Below are 23810 nucleotides of genomic sequence, written 5' to 3'. Positions count from 1 at the left end.
CAGGGGATGTGTAATGAAGTGACAGAGATCTTGTCCAGCTCTTGGCTGCTTGTTTTCTCCATCATAGAGAATGACATATCAGGGATTGAGAGCAGCTGTTGTGCCTCTGAGAACACAGTGCATATTTAGTGAGAGCAGGCAGATCAGAGATGGAACCTGTGCTTGTAAATGTCAGTTTTAAACAACACTACTTTGGATAAGCTCTAGAACTGGGGGTGATACAACTTATGTTAAAATTTTATGTATATAAAAGAAATTCCATCAGACTATTTCAGATAATCTAAAGACCAGTGATGAAGTCTTTAGAAGAACTGAAAAAATCAAATACTGATAAAAACAGACTTTTTTTTCTTCATCATTTTGCTGATGTGCTGAGGAATAGCGTTCTGCTATTACAACAATATAAGAACTCTTTTTGGAGCTACATAGAACCGTTTTCAAAAGAGTTCTATATTGAACCCTATGCAACATGTTATCCATCAATCTAAAGAATCATTTTACTATGCAAAGAACCAAGCATGAAATGGTTCCATATAGAACACATGGTTCTAAATAGAACCATCGCCTCCACTAAAGAACTCTTTAAGAACCGTCTTTTTTCTATCTCACCCACAAAACCAACCCCCAAAGCACACATACAGACACTGACTCGTACACATCAGGTTTGATTGATGAGGAAATAGATGGCAAATTGCATTGTCCATTCTGATGGATGACATCATTTGGCTGATGTGCTGATCATGTGTGTAAGAGTTGAGGCTGCTCTCTCCTCTCGCCTTTCCTTCCATTGATTTGTTTGAGCTTGTTCTGTTCTGTCTCTCTTTGAATCTAAAGCATGGAGAGGGCTGCTTGTCAGGGCCCTGTCTCTGCCCATCAGCCAGCGCTCACACTATCCATCTCTATCTGAGGGGCACCTGGCCGTGACTGATTTACACCAGGATCCGTGCTCATTCCCCTGGACACCCACTGGCTCTTTTCTCCTAAATATCATTTATGTGAACCACACTATGTTGTGCTACACGTTACACATGTTACAGTATGGATACAAATTTTAAGTGAAATAAGAATTATTAAGGTAGCCATGGCAGCTTTTAAGGGTATAATCACAGCAAATGTTTGTTATTTAAGGCCTGTCACTACGACTTATGTTATTAACTGAATAATCTGCTGGTTATTAATCAAGTAATCAGCGTTTAAAAAATACATTGGACTTAACTGGACAAGAGCAAGCTGTGTGTAGATGTCACCGCTATCATTATATAATGTGTGTGTATGTTAAATGCTCCCAACAATTATTTGGACATTTGTGCCATACTTAAAATGTGTTAAGTTCATTGTGTGGGGAAACAAATTGTCAAACTAAGTGGCCTTTATTTTATTCCAAGACTGTCATTTTCTTTTTGGCAAAGTTTTATTTGGTAAAGCAGCTGGTTTGTTTCACATCATTAGAATTTGAGTTGATGCAGGTTTGCATTGAAAATGCCTTTGTACACTTCATGATCCCACAGATGAACACAAGCTCAGTGACACCTTCGCCCCAGAGTTAGAGGTTTCCAGCACTGAGCTTTACAGTTCTCTTTACAGTCTGGTTGGAATTATTTTCCAGGCTTTCTCCACTCCAAGAGTTTGATGTTGTGCTAAAAGTCTCTGAAACAAACATAATTTTGTTAAACATTGTATGAAGTCCATCCATCCATCCATTTTCTAAGCCGCTTCTCCGTCAGGGTCGCGGACATTGTATGAAGTGACTAAAAGAATTTTATTAAAGTTTGCCAGTGGTTCAGTGGTCAAAGTGACCAAATACTTTTGGGACCCACTGTATTTACTGTCATTGTTGGTACATAAATGCTGTAATTCAATTTTTGATATACAATTTAAATTATCGGACTGTGTTCTAATAGAAATGTTCTAAAATGTCTTCGTTCCATTAGCTTTCAATGAAAGTTAAGAATGTAAAGTTACCTTTTTGGAGATAAGAGGTTCTGTTCCGACAGCGGTGATAAAAAGATATTTTAATAAAAAGGTTTTGTTTGTAGTTTGTAGCAATAAATGATGAATTCATAGCACAGTTCAGCAGGCTTTGATTTGATGTTTAATAGAGAAAAATCTAAACGTGAATATAATGTCAAAACATCTGATTTACCACTGGTTTACATTGTGCTATTATTGTACTATTAAAATAACAAATTCTTTCTTTCTTTCTTTTTTTTCTGAATAATCAGGTTTATTCAAACATGTGAGTCTTCTGAAAAAGACAACAAAAAGCAGCAAAAAGCAGCTGATTTCACATTCCTAGTTCTATAGCTGCCCAACTTTTTTATCCATAAAACAAACCATTCAGTGTGACTGGGCTGTAGTGCTCATTCTTCAGTGCTGAGTGGCAGGTGATGTGGAGCTGAGCTGATAGATGGAGTGTAGCATGCAGAGGCGGCCTGCTTTATGAGCCACACCGCATTTGAATATTGAGAGCGGCTCCTCAGTGTCACACTCACCATATTGTGAATTATTTGACAATGCATTATGTTCAAAATCTGTCACACAAAAAGATGAGCAAGACCTCCCTAGTGTGTGAAATTATAGAGTGTAACTCTGAGCGCGAGCCTGTATATCCTCCTCAGCATAACCCTGCATGGCCCTGCACCTCAGCTGAGGAGCAGATCCTCACTGGAAGACATAGAAAATAATGCAGTCATACATATGTTGAGACATTTCTCCACTACTGCAAGTGGCACTTGTAGGTATTAGCTCATTAGCTCATACCCTACGATTACTTTCACACTGCATATCTAACTCAATTCCTGAACATAACTATACTATTCCAGGGAAGACTTTACAACAAGGCTAACCTTATTAAGGTTTTACGAATGGTTTACAGTTTGTTTATTAATGGTTGTTAATTAGGTCAAACACCTTAAAATCATTAATAAACAGATATAACACATTAATAAAAAGGGCAGAAGTGAGCTGTTATATATGGTGAATACAAATATCTGATGAAGCTCACAGGTTTAATGCTGACGGATGGAGAAAACAAAGAAAGACAAACAGCACAATTTGAGGTTTAAAGGTACAGATAAATGTGAGTTTGCTACTGGGAAAACAACAGGTCACTCTTGCCCTTTTTATTTATGTGTTATAACTGCTCATTTATGATTTTTTTGATGATTACTCTTATATAATATAATTTATTAGGTAGTTCATTAATAATTATCATTGATAAACTAATGACATATTTTCTTGGTCACAAAGATGTTTAAATTACTGATAATTAGTATGTGACTAATATTTTGTTTAATACAATTGCATTATTACTTTTTATTATGAATTTATTACTTTATCATTACTTATTACTTATATTGTTTTATGTGATTGGTTTTCCTTTACTGCTAAGGCTTTGCTGTGGCTGTAACCCTTTATCAGAGCATATATTCACTTATTTTCAGAAAAAATATGGCATGTAAATGAAATTTCTTAGTTCTAGCTTGTACAGAAACTATACTGAACAAAATGTCATATAAATGAAAGGACAGTAATCAATTCATGAGCATGTATTCACTACATTTAGGTGTTTTTTGTATCATACATCTGGCCTGTAACATAATAATTTCTACACTGAATAAACAGACAGCCTGACATTTTGAATGCATTTCTGTTTGAATAGCATTACCAAACATCAGTGCTGTTGTGTTAGCATGTGTAGTTAATTCAGAGAGCCTCTTATCTCTCCCTCTCTGATTGGTTATTAAAGGACTCATCGGGGTGTGTGTGTGTGAGAGAGAGAGAGAGAGAGAGAGAGTGTGAGAGAGGCTGTGAAGAAGAGGAGAAAGGGGCTTGGCCTGGGGGGCCCATTAAGCCCTATAAGTGGTCAATAATGCCCACCCCACTTCAGCCTCCACACATGACTGACAGATGTAAAATAAAGCTACATGACTCCAGGGAATATGTTATTGACTCACGCTCATGAGAAAGAAGCTGTTGAACCACCAAATTAATTTTCAAAAGCCCTCTTCAGTTTAACAGTGACTCTATGTTATTATCACACCGGATATGTGGTTAACCCTGGGCTCTCTATATCTTCTCCTGAAGAGGCCAGTGCCCAGCCCTGAGCTTCCTACATAGCTCTGCCACCACTGATTAAACCTTATGTCCTGAGCTGTAATTTTGAAATGTGAAGTTTGCCACTGTATATATTGTTAGAGTTGTGTTTAATAGGAATCAAAGTGTCATTAAAGATGCTGGTTATGATTCTCTTCTTAACCATGTAACCTTCACAGAAGGACATGTCAAACATAGTATTGCAATATTATTATTACTTCAAGAAATTTGCATGATACACAACATATCACAGTATTAATATTTTTCAGACATCCAAACAGATGAACAGAGAAAAAGAACCAGTAGAGCTACATTTTTTTAAAAATACTATCAAAAACTGTGAACATTATGATTTTATTTAATATTTGAGATACTGTGTTGCACTGACTCCAGTTAAATGTGACTAATTTCCTCTTTATAATGAGACATATTCTTGATCAGTGGTCTACAAGTACTGACAATATGCATGATATGTTCAGAAAAGCTATTTAATCATAACCATTGCTTCTCCTGCTTTTCCCCTTTTCTGTAACTTATACTAATGATAAAACCGTATTCTCTGCTCATATTGCTGGTGTTATTGTTTTGCTGTCCAATGCTGACCAGAGGAGGATGGGTTCCCCTTTTGAGCCTTGGTTCATCTCAAGGTTTCTTACTCTTGCTCTTAGGGAGTTTTTTCTTGCCACTGTCCCCATTGATGTGCTCATGGGGGCTTGGATATTAATTTTTCTGTAAAGCTGCTTTGTGACAATGCCTGTTGTAAAAAGTGCTATATAATTGACTTGACTTGAAAAGCATATTGTATTGTATTTTGACATAATTTCTCACAATAATGATATATGTTATCATATTACCCATCCCTGTCTGCAGACTTCCATTCCAGGTTGATGTATGAAGGGCACATAATGGAAAACTGAATTTTCCACAATTTTTTAAATGAGTTTTGTAATATAAATATAAATAAATACAAAACTATGTATATAAAAAACTGAAGGTGGTGTTTGTTGCGGAATTTCTCAGCATACACAATTTGTTTGAGATGACCCCAGAGACAAAAGTCAATTAAAAAAAAATGATCTGACCAAAGCTAATTTAAGCATGAGGTCAAACTATGTGTTTTTGTGACATTTTATATCTTTTTTATTTAGTATCATACATGCCATAGATGCCAACTTTTTTGACACTAAAACAAACATGAGTCACAAAGGCCTGCACTTTTGTGGACAAACTTACATTTCATGAAGTTATATTGGACTATGCTGGGGTGCATGTCATCAGCGCTACTACTGGACTACTCTTTTATGTAGCTCTTGTAAATGTCTTGGTCAGTTTCTTAGACTAACTAAGAACCTATTTGGGCAATTTATACTACTCTAATTTATACTATTTTACTCTAGGAGGCTCCAATTGTCAAAGGTATATTCCCTTTTAAAGATGCATTTATTGAAATAAAAATGATGTCTACAATGTTTTTTTTTTTTCTGTGACATTTGCAAAATACCTATGCAGGTGTGTAATGAGGCTGATGCTGTCTTCTTAATTCTGTAGGTGCCTGAATGAAACTGCACTACCATTTAAGACAGTACAGAAAATTTGAATTAGAAGCCCATTTTAGCTTCATACATATATTTATTGTTTAAGAGCTCTGGCAATATGGTAACTATTTTTATTAGTTTTTGCAAATGTCACACAATGACAAAAAATGAATTTTTTGAATTTGACAGATATGCAGGTTAAACCAGTCCAGCACTGAAGCTAATCTGCTCCTCTTAGCATTTTCTGGACATAAAAACATTTTTTCATCATTTTCAAAGTCACTCTGGTTATTTTACATATTTCTGTCCATTCAGCCCCATCAGTTCATGCTGATGTAATACAAAGTGTTTCTGCCCAGACTGCTTTTGAGTAAGGCACAATACAGGACCACTTATCAGAACACAGATGACTTACATATTAGTCTTAAAGGTACAGTAACAAAAACACCCTGTTTACTTCTAAGAAACAGAGAGAGGCTGGAAATTGCTCATGCAAAAATAAATTATGACTGTTTTTGGTGCATAAGACACATGTTATAAGTGAATCTTAAAGAAAAAGGAAAAATGAAAGAAACTTTGCTGTGTGAATGTGTGAAAGTTTATGGACTGTTTTGCCCCTATACCCGCCTCATTTGTTTGCGCTATATTAGTATTTTTTTCTCGCTGTCTAGTGCTGCAACCTAACCTTTGTTCATTGTTCATGTTTCTCAACTTATACCTCACCACTCAAGTGTATTTTTCTCATCTAACTTTTTTCCTTCACAGTAAGAAATTTAAGTTACTACAGGTTACAGAATCCAAAACCAAAGTATGATAGAACTGGTGTTTTTGTAGACTTTTTTGTTTGTTCTCTTGAGAATGCTCCCTAGGATATAATCTTCTACCCCGTCAAGTGAGTTTTGCAAACATGATACAGAAAAAAAACATACTGCTCCCCAGTGTGCAATTATATACAAGAAGATTAAAGTTTTTAAATGCAGCATGTATAAACCCAATAATCTTACTCCAAACCATTAAGACTTCAATTGTATATAGAGAATTTTGACTAGGCAATTGAGGTCCTCCAACGAAAAACTATGCATTAACCATTCCATCCATTCCTTTTTTTGGTTATTAGGTTTTTTTTTTTCTTAATTTATGTATACTGACTCCTTTATTTTAAATACCGGACATCAAACAATGCCATACCATGCTCAAATGATTTTTACAAAATGGCACATTTACTGTTTTTGTAAAAGGGCTCGATTGTGAAAAAAATTAAGCATAGTCAGGATCAGGACTACAATGTTGCTCTCATTTGACTGCTGGATTTGGACAGAATGTCTCCAGCTGATGAAGTTACCTGTGGATACACTTCAATTGCACCTGAGACATAACAGCAAATAGCAATTTACACAACTACTTTTAATATGTGCTCCTGTCTCCATCTTATTTCATCGCTGATGAATAACTGTATAAAACAAAGAATAGCAGCTCAGTGGAACATTGTCTTTTAAGGTCTGTTTATTTAGTGTTTTCAGTGAGGCATAATTAATAAGTAAAAATTCAGAGTGGCAGTGGGTAGCACTGTCGCCTCACAGCAAAAAGGTTCGGGTCCCCAGCCGGGCGACCAGGGTCCTTCCTGGAATATGCATGTTCTTACTTTGTCTGTGTGGGTTTCCTCCGGGTGCTCCAGTTTCCTCCCGCAGTCCAAAGACATGCAGTCAGGCCAATTGGACATACTAAATTGCCCCAAGGTGTGAATGTGTGTGTGTGTAAAGTGTATGTCTATCTGCCCTGTGAGGGACTGGTGACCTGTTCAGGGTTTATCCTGCCTTCCGCCCAATGACTGCTAAGATAGGCTCCAACACCACGTGTGTACGTGGTTTGTGTTCAAACCACAAAAATGTATCTCTGTTGTATTGAAAATACAAAATTAGCCCTAGTATTCTGTGATACCCTATTGTGTCTACATTGTAAGCTTGTGCTTTTTTTGTCTAAAGACAAACTTGATCATGATTCTTCTGTTTTTTTTTTTGTAATCGTAATGCAAGAACAGAAGTAGTACAAAGATGAAATGGTAAGTGCTAATACTGCTATAAATAAAACAGCATCTAAAACATCCACTTTTTGTAGATTTTCAGTGCCTGTTTGATCATCTGCTGTTTACATCTGCCCTGGATTTTCCAAAGTATTTGAGCTACCTCAGGCTTTGGGATTTGAGCCCCCCCCACCGGAGGTCTGTGGCAGTCAGAGGCCCCTGGTAACTGGCCCTACTGGCCTTGTCAGTGGGCGTTCTATCTTATCTATCTTCTATCTTACACCCCGGACAGGTTGCCAGTCCATCGCACGGCAGACAGACAGACATACACAATCACACACACACTAGTTTAAGTGCAGTTGTCATAAATATATATATAAAAATATAATATATAAGAGAAATATAATGCAAACACACATCTCCAACCCGGTTTTGGTGGATTTAGTGGTTTTAGTAACTAGTGGGGTATGAATGTACCACACTGATTTCACAGAGTATGTCCGTTTTTTGTAGCTGTTTAAAAAAAAAGTTATACAAAGCAGTTGGCAAAAACAGATGCAATAAATTTATATACAGTATAAATATCATCTATACTAATGCAAGCTAACTATGCAAGCATCAATTGCAACTAATTAGAAATATACACAAAAAAATGACAAATAGCTGCACAATAAGTTTTACAAATTGGAAAATGTTAAGCGTCTAATGAAGAAATTTTAGGGTCACAACCTCAGTACTACAACATGTACTGATCCAAAGTCTTGTTTACTTTCATCCAGTAAGAACCTCAACTTAGAGCGTCTAGACATAGTGTCTGCACTGTAATTCCAAAACAACTAAACACATAATGAAAAATACATCATTTGATTTATGAAGACTGCCCATTGGGTGAACATTGCAGTTGTCTCTGTCATATTAGCCTCACTTAGTATTCATTGACTATTAAGTCTGACAGAGCCATCAATGAAGTGGCTGGCTGAGCAGTCAAATGACGAACTCCTTTGGAAAATCAATATGTAGATAAAAAAACTGGCATACTCTTGACAAGGATTAATGAGAGTGAATGGTTCCCTGAATGCTTGTGCCAGCAATGATCTAGTGGTAAACTACGAAGCCAAAGTGCAAACGCATCATTTACTGGTCACACTGAGAAAAGGAAGACCACCTCTTTTTGAAATGCCTAATTTTGTCCCCAAAACTTTCTGTCCTTTTGAAAATGTTGTCTGTAGAGAATGCACCTAAATTAAGAGCATCTACAACAGCACTAAGTTCATGTGGTAACAAGTAAAGTAACTAGTTTTATTTAACATAATAATGAATACTTTGAATAAACGATTCTTTGAATCATTGTAATTTTTTTAGTTGAATAAAGTAGTTACCACATAGTCATTTTTTTAGGTAGATCTGATGAGCCATTTTTTACAGTGTAGACCCAGCTAGAGTGCTTAGAACCAGCTGTACCCAGAATGACCAATATCAGCTCTGTCCCAGAGTAACAGGTTAGTTGATCATATTAAGATGTGAGTTCACGTGCTGAATCAGTGCTGTACACCGGGAGTCTACTCTGCTGCAGTGCGCACACACACACACACACACACACACACACACACACACACACACACACACACACACACACACACACACACACACAATTCCATTCTCATTTAAAGTTCACAATCCAATGGAAAATTCAGTGAATCAGCTTTTTTAAAACTGTGACAAGTTAGGAAAGTAGTTTAGTTTTTATTGTTGCTATTTTTTAAAGTATTAAACAACTTATAATATGTATTACAATCATACAGAATATTTTTATTTTCATATAAAAATAATCACATCTGAGTATTTTTTAAATTAACCAACAATTCACTGACCATGCAATGGAAATATCGACTGTTTCATTAAGAATTTAGCCAGGAAGGTCAAAGAATCTACTGCTACTGAGTTTTAAAATGAGGTTGATTAGCACTGACAGTGATACTGTGAGACTCATTGTTTCTGGTATTGGTGCAAGCAGTTGTGTCATAGCAAGCAAAGTTGGATAATACAAATAGTAGTTTATTAGATAAGTAATTTATTAGATAACTACCCGATCCCAGATCAGCCCTTGCTGTTTTTTTTCTAGCTTTTAATGATTTGCTGTGTAGCCTTTGTTGTTGGTGTAATGGGTTTATGAGCTGTGGTTTCAAACAATATATTGGTTGATGTCAGTTTTAAGTGGCTTGTCAGTGCCACATGGGACATAACATATCTGACAAAGATATGAGGTACATTAGCTTCAAAAGAGTTATTGAACATGTGTTTTTGAAGGGAGTTACTGTAGGCCGAGACTTAAACTGGTTCCTTGCACATAAAAAGATGAAACTGTAAAACTCTTGTGCCCACCACTACTCAAAAGAAAATTATGCCCATGGCAGGGAGAATCTGGAGGCTAGGTCAAAAGTATATATTTGTAGTTTACTACTTGATGATTGATGAGTCACACACAAAATTAAATTAAATTAAAATCCAACTTTGATGTAATGTCCCTAAAACAAGTCAAAATGAGGCTCAGTATTGTGTGTGGCCTCCACGTGCCTGTATGACCTCCCTACAACACCTGGGCATGCTCCTGATGTGATGTGCCATCATGGATGAGCTGCACTACCTGAGCCACTTGTGTGGGCTGTAGAGTCCGTCTCATGCTACCACGAGTGTGAAAGCACCACCAACATTCAAAAGTGACCAAAACATCAGCCAGAAAGCAGAAAGGTACTGAGAAGTGGTCTGTGGTCCCCACCTGCAGAACCACTCCTTTATTGAGTGTGTCTTGCTAATTGCCAATAATTTCCACCTGTTGTCTATTAGATTTGCACAACAGCTGTGAAATTGATTGTCAATCAGTGTTGCTTCCTAAGTGGACAGTTTGATTTCACAGAAGTTTGATTTACTTGTAGATATATTGTGTTGTTTAAGTGTTCCCTTTATTTTTTTGAGTAGTGTACATATGTGTCAGATATAAAAGTAGGTGACCTCACAGTGATTCAACTTGGCTATGGATTCTTAGGAAAGAAGTAATGGAAAGCCAGATTTCACAGTGTACGATTCTGAATTATACATTTAATAAACAGATGTGACTAGAAGAATCAGATTCACACTGCTGAAATATAGACAGTCAGAAAAAAACAACACAAGCTTTTCTGCTGGGGATTTTTACATTTGGAAATAGCCTGGAATTTTATTTTGGACAAAAAATGAGCACATACATAAATGTTGTTATTGTTGAATATAATCCATTCACAAAATGATGCATCGCAAAGCACTGGAACATTTTTACACCTCTACACAGCTGTTGTTGTTTTCACCTCTTTACCTTCCCTGTCCCACTTTCCTCTCCTCCTTAACTTGTGAACTTTGAGCTAGATGACAGAGACGAAGTTTTGGGGTGCACCCAGACAGAGCCTTTTTGTGGCCATGTATATCAAAACGAAAAAGGATGTGTGAAGAAAAGCCTACTTTCTCAGCAAGGTTTCTGGTTTGAATGTCTGGCCTTGAGCTGGCACGAATAAACACTGCTAACCCCAAAAAAGGTCTCTGTGTCATATCACATTTAACTGCATTTAAATGTTAAATGTATTTTAAACATATTTACACTTTAACTATTGTGCATTCTGTTTATGCATGAGCAGTGAATTATGTGCACATTTACTGATTATGTACCAATATGGGAGAGAGGAAATTCAGACTTACTTATTTTAGTAGGTGACGCTGTATCAGGTAACTGGCTTGAGATTCCTTGAGAAGGTTTGTATGATTTTCTGGCTTGAAGTTCTTGAAATTTTGTATGTGCTAGGCTTTGCAAGGTTAAATTGATGATAAAAAGGCCATATTTAACATATCCTACACTAATCTTGTGTGTTACTTTTTCCCCCCAGACATCCACATATGACATTTGTGTGGTTTCACATACCAAAAATGGTATTAATGTGCTGTAGTACTGAATGTGCCATAGTGCTCTTTCTTCGCAGTAAATTGGACCCCCCCAGTAATTGCTGTTTGCAGCTCTGTTTTAGATTTATCAATCTGAAAAAGTCACATTTTACATTTGCTCATTAGCTGCTGTTTGATCTAGTTGGATTGACTCTTGCCATCCTCTGCTGTGATACGTTCCCTCCTTTTGATTCATCCTGGTGACAAAAGTCCTCCTACACAGTGTAACAGGGTCTGATCACTTTCACAAAGCTACACAGGAGCCGTCAGCACTAATCTCTTTACAGCGCTGCTCTTGTCTGCTCTAGCATTCACAGCACAGTGAATATTCTAATTGTGTCCGCTTTCAGCTTGTTTCAGCATTGTAGTGTGGTGGGTGGAACAGCACAAACTGTTAAACAAGTCAACAATTCAAAAGTTAGCTTCGCAAGTAAAACATCTGGAGGGAAAAAAAAGAATGTTCTTTTCTTCAGGCTCAGAGCTGAATTGTTACTACTACTGGGCCTGGCATTCAAAAGTCAGTTTACAAAGAGCAGGATAATTGTGTGAGAAAAAGCTGATACCTTAAAAGGAAAACAATGATGTCTTAATTATGGCCAGCAAAGCCGAATGTTTTTACAGTGATGCTTTTGTTTTTTTACAGTAAAATACACTGATGTGTGTGTGTGTGTTGTGAAAGGATTCATATTTTAGACCGGCTGTCCGGAAGTCTAAGGCCCTATCCCATTTCACCCCTTGCCCCTATCATTTTCAAATCTTAGCCCTCTGTTTTCACGCCTAGGTTAGTTGTGTTGAGATGGAGGAGTAGGGTGAAGTGTTAGCGCTACATGGTCCTTCAGATGGAGGTTTTTCAGAGGCACACTTTTTTGTGGAAAAAAAAGAAAAACTGGCAAGATGGCTGCGCGAGAGACGAGAGACGAGAGACTCGCACAACTATTTTCCACATTAAAATTACAATAACCATTATATTGTCCTAGTTTAATGTCGTTTCAATATATTATGGTCCTTTTCTTCATAACAACCATAAAGCATCGCTAATAGTATGCTAATGTCTCAGTAGCTGGCTAGCTAAATTACCCGTTCCACCTTAAAAAGCCCAGCAGTATTGATGCTCAAGTGCCAAAATATAACTGCTGCTGCATTTAAAGTAGAACAGGAAAATTAAAACAAGACGCTGGTGAACAGCAGACCTCAGAGCTTCATATCACCAAAGAATTAGTGGTGGGCGATAATAAATTATCCATCCATTCTCCCACCATTTAAAAAGCATATGATGCCTAAATGTAACTAAAGCACCCAGCAGCAAGGTTTCTGAACTCTACCCTCCTCTGCTATCACTGCAGACTGACAGGGCCTACAGACCTACAGAGCAGCGCTAGCAGTCTGTTAATGAAGCAATGTTTCTTTTTTGAGTGTCCCTTTCATAACTCAGGTCTAAGGGACAATGTGACACTTGAAAACAAGGGGTAGGGGTAAAAATAAGCAAATTTGGGCCCAATTCTGGTCCAAATTTTTCTACATCTGTCTTTTTTATTATGCTAGCAGTTATTTAGTGTTCAATAAGTGCTAACGATACCCACAATATACTGAGAAAAGCATATCACATTATTTAAGACCCAATAACAATAACGTATCTCACTCATGTTAGGAATCTAAGCAAACCGAAAATCAATATTTGTCTATACACTGATCAGGCATAATGGATAAAACACTGTTGTTATTAGGGGGCTAATAAGGTATGCAGAGAAACAGATGAACTACAGTCTGTAATTGTAGAACTATATATATATATGCTCCATTTAGGGTTCGCCACAGCGGATCATCTGCCTCCATCTTGCCCTATCCATTGCCTCCTCTACTTTCACACCAACCATCTCCATGTCCACCTTCACTACATCCATAAACCTTCTCTGAGGTCTACCTCTTCTCCTTCTACCTGGCAGCTCCATCTCCAACATTCTTTGCCCAATATATCCACTATTCCTCCTCAACACATGTCCAAACCATCTCAACCTGGCCTCTCTGGCTTTATCTCCAAACTGCTCTACCTTCACTGTCCCTCTGATCTGCTCATTTCTAATCTTGTCCATCCTTGTCACTCCCAACGAAAAACTCAGCATCTTCATCTCTGCCACCTCCAGCTCAGCTTCCTGTCTTTTAGACAGAGCCACAGTCTCCAAACCATACATCATAGCAGGACGCACTACTGTCTTGTAAACCTTCCCTTTGACTCTTGCTGCTATCCTTCTGTCACACATCAGGCCTGACACCCGTCTCCACCCACTCCATTCTGCCTGCACCCTCTTCTTCACCTCTTTTCTACACTGTCCATTGCTCTGGATTGTTGACCCAAGATATTTGAAGTCATCCACTTTTACGACCTCTACTTCTTGCATCTTCACCTTTCCACCTGCCTCCCTCTAATTCACACACATGTATTCTGTCTTGTCTCTACTGACCTTCATTCCTCTCCTCTCCAGTGCAAACCTCCACCTCTCCAGATTCTCTTCCACCTGCTCTCTACTCTCACCATAGATTACAATGTCATCTGCAAACATCATGGTCCATGGAGCCTCCTGCCTGACTTCATCTGTCAACCTGTCCATCACCATTGCAAACAAGAAGGGGCTCAAAGCTGATCCCTGATGTAACCCTACCTTCACCTTGAAACCATTTGTCACTCCAACTGCACACCTCACCACTGTCTTACTATCCTCATACATGTCCTGCACCACCCTAACATACTTTTCAGCTACACCTGACTTCCTCATACAGTACCACAGTTCCTCTCTTGGCACCCTATCATATGCCTTCTCTAGATCCACAAAGACACAATGTAACTCCTTCTGACCTTCTCTGTACTTCTCTACCAACACTCTCAATGCAAAAATTGCATCTGTGGTACTCTTTCTGGGCATGAAACCAAACTGCTGCTCACTGATCTGAACCTCTCGCCTTAGCCTTGCTTCAACAACTCTTTCCCATACCTTCATGGTGTGGCTCATCAACTTTATACCTCTGTAGTTACTGCAGCTCTGCACATCAACCTTGTTCTTAAAATGGGGACCAGTACACTGCTTCTCCACTCATCAGGCATCCTCTCACTCTCCAGGATTTTGTTAAACAACCTGGTTAAAAAGTCCACTGCCTTCTCTCCTAAACATCTCCATACCTCCACAGGTATGTCATCTGGATCAACTGCCTTTCCATTCTTCATCCTTTTTAAAGCTGCCCTCACTTCCACCTTACTAATTCTCTGCACCTCCTGATCCACTATCTCTCCCCCCTTTGTCCTCCTCTCTCTCTCGTTTTCCTCATTCATTAGTTCTTCAAAGTACTCCTTCCATCTACTCAACACTCTCTGTTCACTCACTAGTACATTTCTCTCTCTAACCTGCTGTACATCCTTTCCAGCTCTATCTGTCTGTTTAGCCAAACGATACAAGTCCTTTACTCCTTCTTTACTGTCCAGCCTCTCACACAGCTCATCATAGGCCTGAGCCTTTGCCTTTGCCACCATTCTTTTTGCTATGCGACTAGCCTCACAGTACTCCTGCCTACTTCTTTCATCTCTCTGGTTATCCCACTTTTTCTTAGCTGCCTTCTTCTTCTGAATACTCTCCTGGACTTCCTCATTCCACCACCAACTTTCCTTGTCTTCTTTCCTCTGACCAGACAAAACACCCAACACATTTTTGCCAGTTTCTCTGCAAGCTGCAGTTTCCCAGTCCTCAGGTAGCTTCTCACTGCCCCCAAGGGCCTGTTGCAATTTTTCCCTGAACTGCCTGCAACCATCCTCCTCCTTCAGATTCCACCATCTAATCTTTGGCTCTGTCTTCACTCTCTTCCTCTTCTTTGTTTCTAATCTCATTCTACAGACAACCACCCTATGCTGCCTTGCTACACTTTCCCCTGGCACCACTTTACATCTCCAATCTCCTTTAGGTGGCATCTCCTACTAAGGATATAATCCACCTGTGTGCACCTCCCTCCACTCTTGTATGTCACCTTGTGTTCTTCCCTCTTCTGAAAATGCGTGTTCACCACAGCCATTTCCATTCTCTTTGCAAAATCTACAACCATCTGACCTTCCGTAATTCTGTCTTTCACACCATACATACCCAGCACCTCTTCATCCCCTCTGTTTCCTTCACCAACATGTCCATTGAAGTCTGCACCAATCACCAATCTCTCCTCTCTAGGGACACCATCTACCACTTCATCCATCTTACTCCAAAATTCCTCTTTCTCCTCTAACTGACAACCAACCTGTGGTGCATATGAACAGACCACATTCAAAATCACACCATGAACCTCCAACTTCAGGCTCATGATCCTGTCTGACACTCTCTTTACATCCAGAACACTTTTCCCAAGCTGGACACACAGTATATCTACCTTCCTTCTCTCCATCATGTCTGCAAGCTCTCTGCCTTTACCAGTCATTGTCCCTGTGTTCAGAGTCCCTACTCTAACCTCCACACTCCTGCCTTTCCTTCTCTCTCGCTGCCTTCTTACCCGCCTTCTTCCTCTCTTCTTTGATGGTCTTCGACCTACAGTAGTCCAATTTCCACCGGCACCCTGCTGGTCAACAGCACCGGAGGTGGTCGTTGTTAACCCGGGCCTCGACCGATCCGGTATGGCAATCATATTTGTGATCCGCATGATAGTTTTGGCACAAGTTTTACGCCTCACCATTTATCCGGGCTTGGGACCGACACCAGAAGTACACAAAGTACACCCCTAATGGCTGCTATATATATATATATATATATATATATATATATATATATATATATATATATATGTTATTGCTGTTGAGTCTTAAAATATGTGATATTTTATGTGTACACACACACACATAGATACATACATGAGCTGAAGAAGTCAAACTAGCTGTAAAACCCCTGGTCTTGCCTGCAGGACAGAAAGTACCCAGCCACATGCCTGATGGGCTTACTCTGTGCTGAGGTTTGAAGTGCATGATTGCCACTCTCCAAACTGTTAGCAGTCCTCCATTTCACTCTTTGTTGACACGCACATGAATAAGCAAGACATCAAAAGCAGACGTTCTTCCTCTCCCTCCACCTGCAACATCGCTACCCCTCACTTCAGTCTTCTTTAATTTTGCAGATAAAATCAAAGAGGTTCATTTTCGCCTCCCTGTCTGAAGCGGGGAGATGGAGCGTGGCACTAATGAAAAATCAATCTGGACTAAGTGAGAGATCAAACTCGATGTGTATGTTCAGATTCCAGCGTGACGGCGTCTTCATTATGGCAAACAAATCTTTTCCCCAGACAGCGAGCAGGGACCACGCTTTGTATCAGCCGTGCATCTGAGTTTGTGTGCACTAGAACATGGCAGAGTAATCTTGGATAGGTCAGCGCTGAAGTATTATTATTCGAGGGAAATTAGAAGGCTAAGTTAGTTGAGCCTTTAGAATGTTAAGTTGTAATACATAAGAGACATAACTGATAACATTAAAATCATAACTGTCATAAGTGATATTATAATTTTATTTTATTGTTTATTGAAGTGTTTTTGAAGTTGAGAGAGATTTAATTCCTTCCTGAGCCAACAAAAACTCATAGAGACCTCATAGAGACCCGGCGAACAACCTGGCTTAAATTCCAATCAAATTCTAGATCCAATAAAAATTTCCTAATAATGACATCACTGCTCACAACAAATTGCTTTAAAAGTGCCTTTTACATGTCTCACATCAGATTCATGTGATGTGCTCATAATGCACAGAAAAGGAAGCTGTTTTCTTTTTTTCATAGCTCTTTAAAAATGTGACCAAAGCAGTCCAGCAGTGCCACTGGGCTACAGTAGCTGTCTGAGGATGCTGTATTGCGAACTTCATTTTTAGCAGCATGTGAAATCATGTTAGATGCTATTCTAAATAATGTCTTACCTTTGAATAATAAATAAAATTGATACGGACTGTCTCATATCAAATCATTCTGAATGACTTTGCAATGACGGAATTATGCAAGAATTTTGAAAACTTGGTGGAATTCTCCTTTAACTTATTTTCCATGATGCCTTTGTATTGTTTAGGGTAGAGTGGCCTACAGCTCACCCAGCCCCCACTTCACTGATTTTCGTTCACTATATGATCCATTTGTTCAGGGGCTAATAGTTTAAACAGAATCAAATCCATGAATTTATGAAGTTATGTAGTTCACAAATCCCCTAACACATTATATTGCAAATGTTTTACCAGAAATCACGATTTTTTTGTAGCACAGTGTCAGTATATATATATATCTATATCTATCTATCTATCTATATATATATATATATATATATATATATATATATATATATATATATATATATATATTTCTGTTAGGGCTTTTTCAATTTTGTTGTTGAACTTGACCTGTAGAGTGACGGCAGATTACAGAACTTAAGCCGGCTTGTGACTTTTAATGGTCTTTGCTAAACTGCTGTTGTCATATACATAAAACATTTTCTTAACTGCACAAAACAGGGATTATTGCAGAGGGAGGTCAAAATTGTAGTCTGTTCAAAATTTCTTGATACCCAGAACAACCATTTAAAATGAGAAAAACTCTGTTTATTGAATCAGACATGTCACTACACATTAATTGCTATATGGAAAAGCAGACACATGGGTCACAGAAGTTGAGACAGTGTACACAAGTTGACAAAAGACAAAACAGGCCACCTGGTGAGTGGATAGAAATGACGTTATGCAACGCTGGCCGATACATCATCTAGTCATATGCAGAAGTTTTAATATCCCTCATCAAATTATGTTTTGTTGATTTTCTATGTAAAGTACAGTTGACACATCCTCTACAGAGAACACACTCAAATATGATCATATATTAAATATCAAATCTGGCATAGCTATTGCTTTCTTTATTAATACAGACTTCAATATCATCTGATAGTATAATCTGATGATATTCTAGGAAAATATTATGATAATGAATTTTCTGCCCAGCACTTATTATAAGGCCTATAATAAAGCATGAATTAAGAGAATAGATTTTATTTGCCCTATCAACAAACTTCCAGAGATAAAATAAGTGTATTTAAAATATCATTTGGCCTAATAGTAAATCATGCCCAGTCCTTTTAGAACAGAAAAAAATAGTTTCTGAAATCAGACCTTCTAAATATGCTGATTTAAACATCCAAGTTTTCTACGAGGCTCTTTCTGACCTGTCAGTGTTCCACTTTCTCATTGTCGTGTGTCTTTGGAAAGGTTGAGTAAATCACGATGAAGGCAGGCCTTGACGGAGAGATATGGCATTAGCCTGAGGGCTCACAGCACACTGAGGATAGTTAGCTCACAAAACACTGCCATCATTAGGGCTGTGGATGGGCCACTGCAGTCACATAGCCTAAGAGGCAACCCTCCACCTCCCCCAACAACACTAGGTCCTCTTGCTCGTCCATTCACTCTACTCTCTCATTCATTCACCCCTTCAGTCATCTGTATGTTGCTTTTGCCAAGACTATAGCTCACTCGGTTTTCAATACTTGAAAAGGTCCTATATGTGTGATGTCTTGCTTTTCAGGACTGCGAATGCGTATTTAGTGTTAACTGTAGTTAAAGGCTTCTTTATTGCTGTAAATGCACAGTTATTGTGCTTAACAATAGAGCACTCCAGTTTTGGGGGAATAAAGACTCATCTTTAAAAAGGTAACCAAAGAAAACCTTTTATGTGCAGCATTATGTTTGCAAGGTTACCTCGCTGAAGAGGTAGAGGACAGAACATCATTATCAGTCTCAATGAAAAGCCTGGCATTATTTGAGGAGATGCATGTATGATGTTTGTTTTTAAAGGCATATTAAGCAAAAAAGAAAATGAATTAAAAATACACTACATATTTTTAAGAAATAAATTTCACATATAATGAACGTCTGCATGTTGTTGCTGTGGGAGCAAAACCTTGTATCTCAGGAGAAGGAGAACATGCTCTTAAAGGGGAATGCCATCGACTTTACAAAATTTCTGCACAATTCAGTCATTTAGTGTTTTGATGTGAAATGATGCATTTTAGAGAAGCTTACCGGGTCAGATTTTATTATAGTGGCACTGATAGGAACCAGGAGCACAAAGTCTGGAAAGCAATTTTATTTGGCCATTTTATTTGCTATCCAGAGTGACTAGTGAACCTATGCGTCTTCTGGGTTTTCATATGTAATGTTAATAATGGTAAAATAGATTTAAGTCTAAAATAATACATTTTCTTTGAGGACTATTTAGCCATACAGTATCCTGCATGTGTCTCTCCACCATGTATGAATTAAAAAATGTTTTAAGCCAAAGCCTCATATCAAAACTATCATAACAACATATTGGTAATCACTTTGTGTTATAACGTCCTCTGAGGGAGCTTTAAGAGGCATTAAATGGTTTGGACATGTTTTTCCTATCACTGCCATCGTGAGCAATTCTGACTTGGTAAATTTCTCTGGAACGGAGCATCTAGAACACATCAAACCACTCTAAATAACTTTGAATTCCCCTTTAACTTTCAATATAAGTTAATATAACAAATAATTTATTCTTATTAAGTCCTTTCCATTGTAAAATTTGAAGCAGTGTAAAGAGCGGTTTTCAAATGATGTTAAGTTTTCGTTCCAACAGTGACTATACATTGTTGCCGATATATTAGTCTATTATTATTGTAATAGTAGTGCAATCATGTGTATCTGCAGTATGAATTATGACCCCATAAGCACTGAAATAGCAGAAACTCTATTAGAAGCCATCAGCTTGAAATTACCATTCTGCTGTCAGACTATTTCTCATCTGTTCCTCCACTCAAAGTCATCCTGTCATGCACGAGGTTTGGGCCACCAGCGACAATATCACTCATCTCATTACCAAAGTACACAGGGTCTCTGTGGGATTCCTGCCCTGTCTCTGCCTCCGCTCTCAAATACACATGTAGACTCTATAAACTTTTTTTTTTAAGCTTAAAAAGTGTTGAGTCTCCCAGGAAGTACTGACAGCTTGAGGCAATAACTGGATGAAGTGACAGTAGGAAGCCACTCATTATGATCACCTCGGCTTCTTTCTCTCCTTCTCCCTTTTTTTCCCAATTTCCCTTCTTCCTCACTCCTTCCTCTGCTTGATCTACTTCCCCCTTGACCAGGTCATGATTTATTAACCACTACACCAGTGTCATACCTGCCACAGTTGATAGCTGCAGACCACACCACAACTTGAGCCCTGTTTTTTGATGCCACAGTAATACCTCTCTGCTCATACTGGAAGACAGTTATGTAAATTGGAGGCTTGGACTAGTTCACTGTCTTTCTTTCACTCGAGGCCTACACATGTTAGACTTCTACAGCTATATTTGCCAGTCAGAAGCAGCATTATACATTTTATGGTTCTTAAGATTCAATTAAATTGTTGGTTTTCGGGCTCTGAAATATGAGTATATTCACCTTCACAGTGTATTATTTGCATATTGTTTATATTTAAAAATAATTATCCTTGTTTCTGACCTGGCTTTGAGGAGTGAATCTTTAAATCTAGCCACAAAGGCATTAGCTAATACACTGGGAGGGAAAAGGAGATGTAGAAAGAGCGAGGTACATGTGCACATGTGCAGCCCTTTTCAATAGATATTAGCACTTGCTGTTCAGAATCCATATGGTAGACTTCTTAAAATGTAAGAGGAAATAATACTAAAGCACTTTCAGAGGTTGTGATTGTATATCATCACAATATCATAGATTTTACATACGTATCATAGATTTTTGTTTGTGCCAAACAAATAACTATCCAACGAAAAAATCTGAATAAAGTTCAGAATATAATGAATTTCCTTTAAATCAGGTTCATTTATAACATGATTTAAATGAGTACCTACCATAATGGGTTGCAATAACATTATTGGTAAGTTAAATACAGTAATACTGTAACATTTATCAGCACAACTAAACACCAGTCATGCTACACGTTAAAACTATTCACCAAGTATTTTTAGATGATTTATGCAATAAAGAGTTTTGTGAACACGTTATGACGTGTTCGAAGTTATAATGTGCTAAATAATACACTGTAATTATCTGTTTATAATATATTTGTTGTTGTTTTTTCTTGTTATCTGCCTTGCAATTTGATCCCCACTTCTGCATTATGATGAAATCTGGATATATTCATTTTAATGCTGTACAGCTTTTTCAGTCTTGGAATGCATCCATGCATCATTTTGGACACATTTAAATTTTTCTAACAGTTAAAGTTGCATCCTGTTAGAATAATAATGTTGTTGAAAACAGTGATTCCAGACTTTTGAACAGTGTTATACAATAAGTACCTGAAAAGTACTCTGTGATTTGACAAGAAGTTGCTTATGTCTGTCTATTTTTCATGTCAGAAATTTATGAACTGAAATGAAGTAAATAGAACTCTAGCAGCAAACTTTGTTGCACAGTGTAAAGGTTTGGACACTCAGCTAAGTAAACAATTAGTAACACCCCCTTTGGTAGATATCACAGCTTGTGAATGCATTTCATATCCACCTAATTCATAATTTAGATATTTTCACTCACCTTTCCTTGCAGAACACTTCCCGTTCTGTGATATTCCTGGACCATCTTGAATGCACAGCATGTTTAAGATGATGTCAGGGGACTGTGAGGGCTATATTGAAAGCTTCAGCTAGTGTTTCTTGAAGTAGCTTGTGGTGGATTTATAAGTATGTTTTGGGTCATTGTCCTCTAGTAGAAGCCAAATTATTTTAATGTTTGTTTCTTGACTGACTGGGTCACATTTGCTTTCAGAAAGTGGTGATTTTTTGTAAAATCCATTCTTTCGTCAATCTGTGCAGTGTTTGTTGTGCCAGTGGCTGCCCTGCAACCCCAAAGCATAAAAGATCCATCCTGTGCTTAACAGTTATCAAGGTGTTCTTTTCATTGAAAGCTGCTGTTTACTCCAAATATATATAGTGATTCCATCAAATAAGTCCATTTGTACTGGATTGATCCACAATTCTTGTTTCCAGAATGCCTCTGGCTTACCTAGATGTTTTTTTTACTCTTCCATGCAAATCATGTTTGTGCAAGCAACACTGCAGGTTCTTTGCTGTCACATGGGGATTTTGCTTCTGACCAACTTAGCAGTTCTTTCTATGAATTTTTTTTTCCAGATCGTGAATAGACTTTACAGTTCCCATTGACTGCCATTTCTTAGTGATATTTCAGACAGTGAAAATTGTGAGCTGGAACCCTTTGATATCTTTTTATAGTCATCAGCTGGCTTCTGTTAGGAAGCAATCACCTTTTCAGATCCTAATCCAGCTGCTAAGAGTAGCCCATGTTTGTTGAGTGTTAGCACAAGACTTATAATCATCATCAGCTGACAATTTCCAATGAGAGTTCTTGACATTAGACAGTCATTTAAGGCCTAAAGAGTTCATCTGGCTCTGAGACTTTTTCTGCTTTTAATTTAATCTAATATAAAGTAACTCTGCGTTAACATTTGCAGAAAATGTATTTTTATGCATGTAGTTTGCTGCAGAGGCTGTTTTCATTTCAAAAATCAAGAAAATATGAAATGTGGCTTGGTTGCCCACGCTTTGCACACTGTAGGTTGTGTGGTGTTTTATATATCTGTTAGTGTTACCCAGGATATGCAATAGCGGAGAAATCACTGCTCCCCTGACTTAACATCCACTTACATAGATCTGCAAGCCTGCTTTTATTCATAAATAAAAGATGCTGTAAATGCGGTCCACTCCAAAGGTTGAGAATACCTATGAAAGGAGATTGCTGAAATGGTAATAAATTTAAAGGGGAAATTGATGGTCCACTCAAGGTCAAGAGAGAATCCTAATAGGTTGTGTAGTACAGTGAAAAGAGCCATTCAGCCATTCATAAGTTTTGCTAAGGAGTTTTATATAGGCAATTGTAATTACTTTATAGGTAGAGAGACAAACAGCCCCCCTACAGCAAAATAAATAAACAAATATATAAAATAATAAAAGAAGACACCCACCCACACACCCCAGAGCCCACCTTCACCAGCCTTGGAGAGCGTTTGACTGCTCACACACTATAGACAGAAGTGTGGGTAAGCAGCGTGGGTGTTGAAAAGATAAATAAGAGCATTGAGGTTTGAAAGGACTCGGAATTGATTGATTACTGGAAACCTGAATACTTTTGACTGATCTATTTTGTGTTTTGTTT

The 23810-nt window shown here is 38.0% G+C and overlaps 1 long non-coding RNA gene across 1 annotated transcript in view; it reads left to right on the top strand.

Moving 5' to 3' along the window:
- The window catches only part of LOC119264986, a 46706-nt gene that overhangs the window by 17801 nt on the left and 5095 nt on the right, over positions 1-23810 (top strand). The window lies entirely within an intron of this gene.

Source organism: Pygocentrus nattereri, chromosome 13 (assembly GCF_015220715.1).
Source record: "Pygocentrus nattereri isolate fPygNat1 chromosome 13, fPygNat1.pri, whole genome shotgun sequence".
In the NCBI taxonomy this organism is placed as follows: Eukaryota; Metazoa; Chordata; class Actinopteri; order Characiformes; family Serrasalmidae; genus Pygocentrus; species Pygocentrus nattereri.
The sequence above is the reverse complement of the archived record's forward strand: the minus strand, read 5'-3'. Positions and strand labels throughout refer to the sequence as shown.